At 39.1% G+C, this 5,781-nt stretch overlaps 1 pseudogene; it reads left to right on the plus strand.

Annotated features, from left to right (window-relative positions):
• Positions 1–1,540: 1,540 nt before the first annotated feature.
• LOC106925783 (uncharacterized) lies at positions 1,541–4,311 on the plus strand (annotated as a pseudogene).
• The last annotated feature ends 1,470 nt before the right edge of the window (positions 4,312–5,781 follow it).

Genomic DNA, 5,781 nt, shown 5'->3' on the forward strand with positions numbered 1-5,781 from the left:
GAAACCACCGAATGTTTTCTCTGACAACGGCACAGATTGAAAACGGCTTCCAGAGTGCGATGTTTCTGAAACGTACCGTTTTCCGTTGTCGTGTAAACAGAGAAAACGGATCTGTTCGTCAGTATGACGCAAAACATAGCTGCTTCCTACAATTCACAGAAGAAGAAGAAACTACTCACAATGCTGGTGTTATTGTTTTCCCATCACATACGGTTCCCTCAGCGTCTCTTCACCACACCGCACCGCCCAGGTGGCAAAATACACGGCTGCTTGTTCAGCGCTCTTCTCTAGAGAACTACGGACCAACCCCGGCTCCAGACTAGTTTAACAGGGGGCATCAACTTATTATTAATACTTTATTCGCTGCCATCTTAACGGTTGTAACAGCTTTCAGGTACAACTCCTTTTTTACGCATGTGCACCTAAGTTTCAAAGAATCTAGCACCAACTAGTGGTGTGGCAGGACATTACACATTTTCGATGTGTACCGTTACTGTGTAAACACAGATCGTAATTAGAACGTTATCGTGTAAACCACATATGTCAGAGTCAAGGCCCGCGGGCCACATCCGGCCCGCGAGAAGGTTTTTTGCGGCCCCTGGGATGATCTTGATTTATTATTAGAACCGGCCCGCAGACCGCAGCAAGCCGGCACCCCGTCTGAAAAAAAATATCTTCCTTATTTGAACTGTAAGCAGTTCTTTAAATGTTCTGTGAGATTATGTACTTACCCATGTATCCATAACAACCGGAACTTTCAATATCCACCAAGTTATTGCCGAAATATACCGTCTATTAAACGAGTGCCCCCCGGATTAATTACATTCTCTGCAGCTGCAGCTGCGAAGTTACCGTATTAACCCGATACTTGCTGGAAAGTGCAACGTCTCCCCTTTCAGAAACCGTTGGAATTTTTCCACTTAGCGCTACGTGTGGCGGAATTACGGTACTGCAAATTTAGATGTGTCGCCGGCGACACATCTAAATTTGCAGTACCGTAATTCGCCGGCGACACATCTAAATGCCTTGACTCTGACATATGTGGATTAATAGATTTTTGCACTTTATTTTATTGTATTTCAATCCAATTATATTTTAAAAATATTTCAGTTGTGTCTGTTGAAAATTAAAGATTACTGACAGAGCCATAAGAAAATATTGCTTTATTTATCTGATCATATTGGAATATATTTGTTAGGTTTTCAGTAGGTTCAATTAGGTTCACTAGACTATATGAGTCATTTAAAAAAATTTCAATGAACATTCGATCAGTCCGGCCCTCGGCTTGTAGCTAAATTTTTTATTTGGCCCTCCGTCCATTTGACTTTGACACCCCTGGTGTAAACGATCCAACAAAAACGGAACAAAAGTGCCGTTTTTGTTGGATCGTTGTCGTGTAAACGCCCCCTAAGTGAAACTTTCTGGTGCACAAAAGAATAAAGTGTGTAATTAGAATAATCAGATGGCTGAATGTTTTGTTTTAAAAAATACATAGAGAGTTAAATGTTTATGGAGCTGTAACCCTTTGAACAATGTTACCATGGAAACCATAAGAGCATCTGTCAAATGTAAATATTATGACAAAGATAATCTGAAGAGGTGGCTCAAAGAAACGGTAAGTAAAGGCTTATTTATTTATCACATATATTTGTAATAATTCATACTGATGTTTAATATTTCACTTTGTAGAATCATGTCATTACTAAGACTTAAACATGTGAAGCAGAAATCATCCCTCTGTTTCAGGATTCTCATTTGTTTCTGTTAAAAGTGGTAAAAGTTTACAAAGCATCTGTTTAAATGCTTAGTTAGCTTATGAAAACTTTCTAAATTAAAAACAGAAATTAAAACTTTTCTGAGAAATTAGGGAATATATTTAATCCTGGCTGACATAAAGCAGGAAGTTAAGACTGTTTTAAAATCATAATGTGTGAAATCAGGTTGTCTCTAATAAATATCTGGTTTCAACTATTTCTGAAACTGCTACGCAAATATCGTCAATTCAATTTTACATATTATGAATGTTTGTTTTATGCAGAACTGAAATGGAGAAACAGAGCGGAAGAAAAGGCATCACTGGAAGAGGTTAGTTATTAAAACTTGTGTGAAACTAAGTGCTACTTTTTTGTTTCTTTTTTTTGTTTCTTTTTTTTCTTTTTTGTTTTTTTTTCTTTCTGCATTTAGTTTGAATGTTCTCTCTGTGCATGCATGGGATTTCTCTGGGTACTCTGGCTTCATGCCACACCTCAAAACATGACATTTATTTTAATTTGGGTTCTCTGAATTGCTATAAGTGTGTGTGTGTGTGTGTGTGTGTGTGTGTGTGTGTGTGTGTGTGTGTGTGTGTGTGTGTGTGTGTGTGTGTGTGTGTGTGTGTGTGTGTGTGTGTGTGTGTACGTGTGTGTGTGTGTACATGGTTGTTGGTCCTGTATGATAGTCCTGTTGTGTACTGCTGATGACTGTGGCTCTGTGGGTAGAGTGTTTATTTTGTGATCAGAAGGTTGTTGGTTCGATTCCAGCTTCCTCCTGGTTCATGTTGATGTACCTCTGGGCAAGACACTTAACCCCTACTGATGTATTAATGTGTGTGTGAATGGGTGGATGTGACTCTAGTGTGAAGTGCTGTGAGTGGTCAAAATGACTGGAAAAGCGCTATATAACTTCAGTCATTAAAATGTACTTTTGTGATTATGCCTAGATTAAAAGACCATCAGTTGTTTTTTCTGCATTTTTAACCACATTATTAGGAGCCATTATAAAATGTCCAAAGAGCCACTGGTGGGGCCGCAGGTTCCAGATCTCCAGTCTACCTGAGAGAAAGGCACATTTATTCTCTTGCACTTGATTAAACTAACAGGGAGATGTGTTAGGATGTTTTTAATCTTTGCAAAGCAATAAAGCTGTTGGCTATCAAAGTGTTTGTGTATCATATTTATTGTTGGTTATAATTACTGTACTTCCCTTCGTAGAACCAAACCCGCACAAACCCAGGTGGACATGAAGACAAAGCCTCAGATGGTCCCAGCGATGGACAGCAGGATCAGCCCACCCAGAGCCTGCAGAAAAAACACCGCTGTGACAAATGTCTGAAACGTTTCAGATGGAAGAAATGTCTGAAAATCCATCAACGGATTCACACTGGAGAGAAGCGCTATCTCTGTGACCAGTGTGGAAAGGCTTTCATTCATAAGGGTAGTTTTAACATTCATCTGCGAAGCCATACTGGTGAAGAGCCTTACAGCTGTGATTGCTGAGAGAGGAGATTCAGAGATTCCTCAGCACTGAAATGTCATCAGCGAATCCACACTGGTGAAAAGTCTCACAGCTGCAATCACTGTGAGAAGAGATTCAAAAATTCCTCAGCACTGAAACGTCATCAGCGAATCCACACTGGAGAAAAACCTTACAGCTGCGATTGTTGTGAGAAGAGATTCAAAAATTCCTCAACGCTGAAACGTCATCAGCGAATCCACACTGGAGAAAAACTTTACAGCTGCGATTGTTGTGAGAAGAGATTCAAAAATTCCTCAACGCTGAAACGTCATCAGCGAATCCACACTGGAGAAAAACCTGATCCACATAAGACAGCAGCAACATCTGGAATGTGAGGGAATTTTTCTCTCCTCCTGTCTACGGTGACAACAGTCGGTGCTGTCTGTAACATTTATATCAATAATAATAACAAGCATGCAAATAAATTGTCTTGTCCTTTTTTTGTAGCAAAAACAAAGATGGTGTCAGGATCTGGGGTTGTTTGAGTTTTTTTTTTTTTTTTTTTTTGTCATTTTTGGTGTTCCTTAAATTGTTCTATTTTTGCCTTGTTTTCCACATCTGTTCTTCCTTAGTGATTCTAGTTATGTCACTTGTTTCTAATTATTTTCTGTTATTCTACATTACATTCTGGTTATAATCATAACACACACACACACACACACACACACACACACACACACACACACACACACACACACACACACACACAATACATATACCAGCTACCTGTTAGGTTGCTGGTATATATACAAAGACATATATATATAGTCATTTTACTCTCTCTACTGTCCATTTTATTTTGCTACTGTACATTTCTTGTTATAAATGAAGTTACTGGGGGAAATAAAGCAGATAACTTGAAACAGAAACAAACTGCTGGGTAACGACTCGTGGCCGGACTGTAGGTCCAGAGACACAGAAGTGCCATCTTGAATAAAATCAAAGCCACAGAAATTGCGATCAACACAATGACCATTGACAATCAGTTTCTGCTTAAAGAAAACAAGGCCTGCGGTGTTGTGGTGGAGCAGGGGTGGAGCACGGCCCACGTGTGGAGGCCTCTGTCCTCGACGAGGCTGTCGCAGGTTCAATTTCTGGTCAATTCACTATCAAATAAAGGCCACTAGAGCCAGTAAAGCTTTTACAAAGAAAAGAAGCTGCAACTGAAAAAGACAAAAAGCTTTGGCAGCTGCCCAGGAATTACAGATCTTGTTTGACGTAAATCTATGTAATGGAGAAAAATTAGGCCTCGGAAATCAGCTGACCAGAAAGCAGAGCGACAAAGAGGAGGAAAGCAGGCTCATTTTTGTCCTTTATATATTGTTAATAGATGCCTAAAAAAATAATATATTCAGATCGTGAAACTAGAACAAAAACTAAAATATAACTAAAAATGTTATATACTAATAATTTTTATATGAAACATTTGTACTAAAGTTATTTAAAACCACCTTTTAAATAAAATATACAATGATTATTAGAAATACTTTTACTGCTACAAGCAAGGACTGTTGCCATGGATACGAGGATGCGTGGCGGCAGCCTGATTTACAGCGGCTGAGCTCTGCACAAATTGGGATGCATAAAGGAAAAGTGAGCAGCAGCTTCATACATCTGGATTTTTTTGTGCGCCACACTTTTCTAAATTTGTACGAACACCAATTTTTAGAGTGAAAGCTGTGCACTCTTTTACACACAAGGCTCCTGATCTTCAGAAAATATAGCTCCAAAACAATCGATATTTTCATTGATAACTAGTAAAAATGTTACATAAAACTGATTGGTTTCTAACATTTTTATTTGCATTTTATTCTGTTTTTTTGTTTCACAATTTGCAATAGAAAATGCAAATTGTTTTTATTCAAACTTAAGCGGTTTGTTGCAGTTGTTCTGCTGAGGCAGTGGCAGTTTGTGACATCACACTCTTATCTGTGACATCACAAAGCTGCATTCCTTAATTCTACAGTAAGAATCATTACCCAGAGATCAAGTAGATCATTTCTGAACAAGAGATTGAAAATAAACGTTTTTGAAGACAAAAAGGCGTTTTCTAACAAAGAAAAACATTGAACATTTATTGGATTTGTCGAGACAGAAAGGAGCAACAATGAGTGAGAACAGAAAGCCTTCTCCTTCTGAGTACGAGGAGATCATACAACTCCATGACCAGACCGTAGCTCAACAGACACTGAAACTGCGCGTCATCCTGAATGAAACCGACACAATCTCTGAGGAACAGTCTGAGGAACAGTCTCTTAAAGAAAACAAGGCTCCGGAGACTCAACTTGTGCAAAGCACACAAGTTGCATTTGAACAAGACGTAGAGCTTCAGCAGGAAGCCCAGGATTTGCAGATCTCAGTCAACGTAAATGCCTTCCTGCTGGAGAAAAACGAGGCTTTGGAAATCGAAGTGCAACTTCTGACCAGACTGCTGAGAGACAAAGAGGAGGAATACAAACTCCACTATCAGGCTCTGGAGGAACAAGTCCAGAACTTTCAAGATCTCCT

The sequence above is a fragment of the Poecilia mexicana genome, unplaced genomic scaffold, assembly GCF_051168715.1.
Source record: "Poecilia mexicana isolate PSO_F unplaced genomic scaffold, ASM5116871v1 scaffold_9, whole genome shotgun sequence".
Taxonomy (NCBI): domain Eukaryota; kingdom Metazoa; phylum Chordata; class Actinopteri; order Cyprinodontiformes; family Poeciliidae; genus Poecilia; species Poecilia mexicana.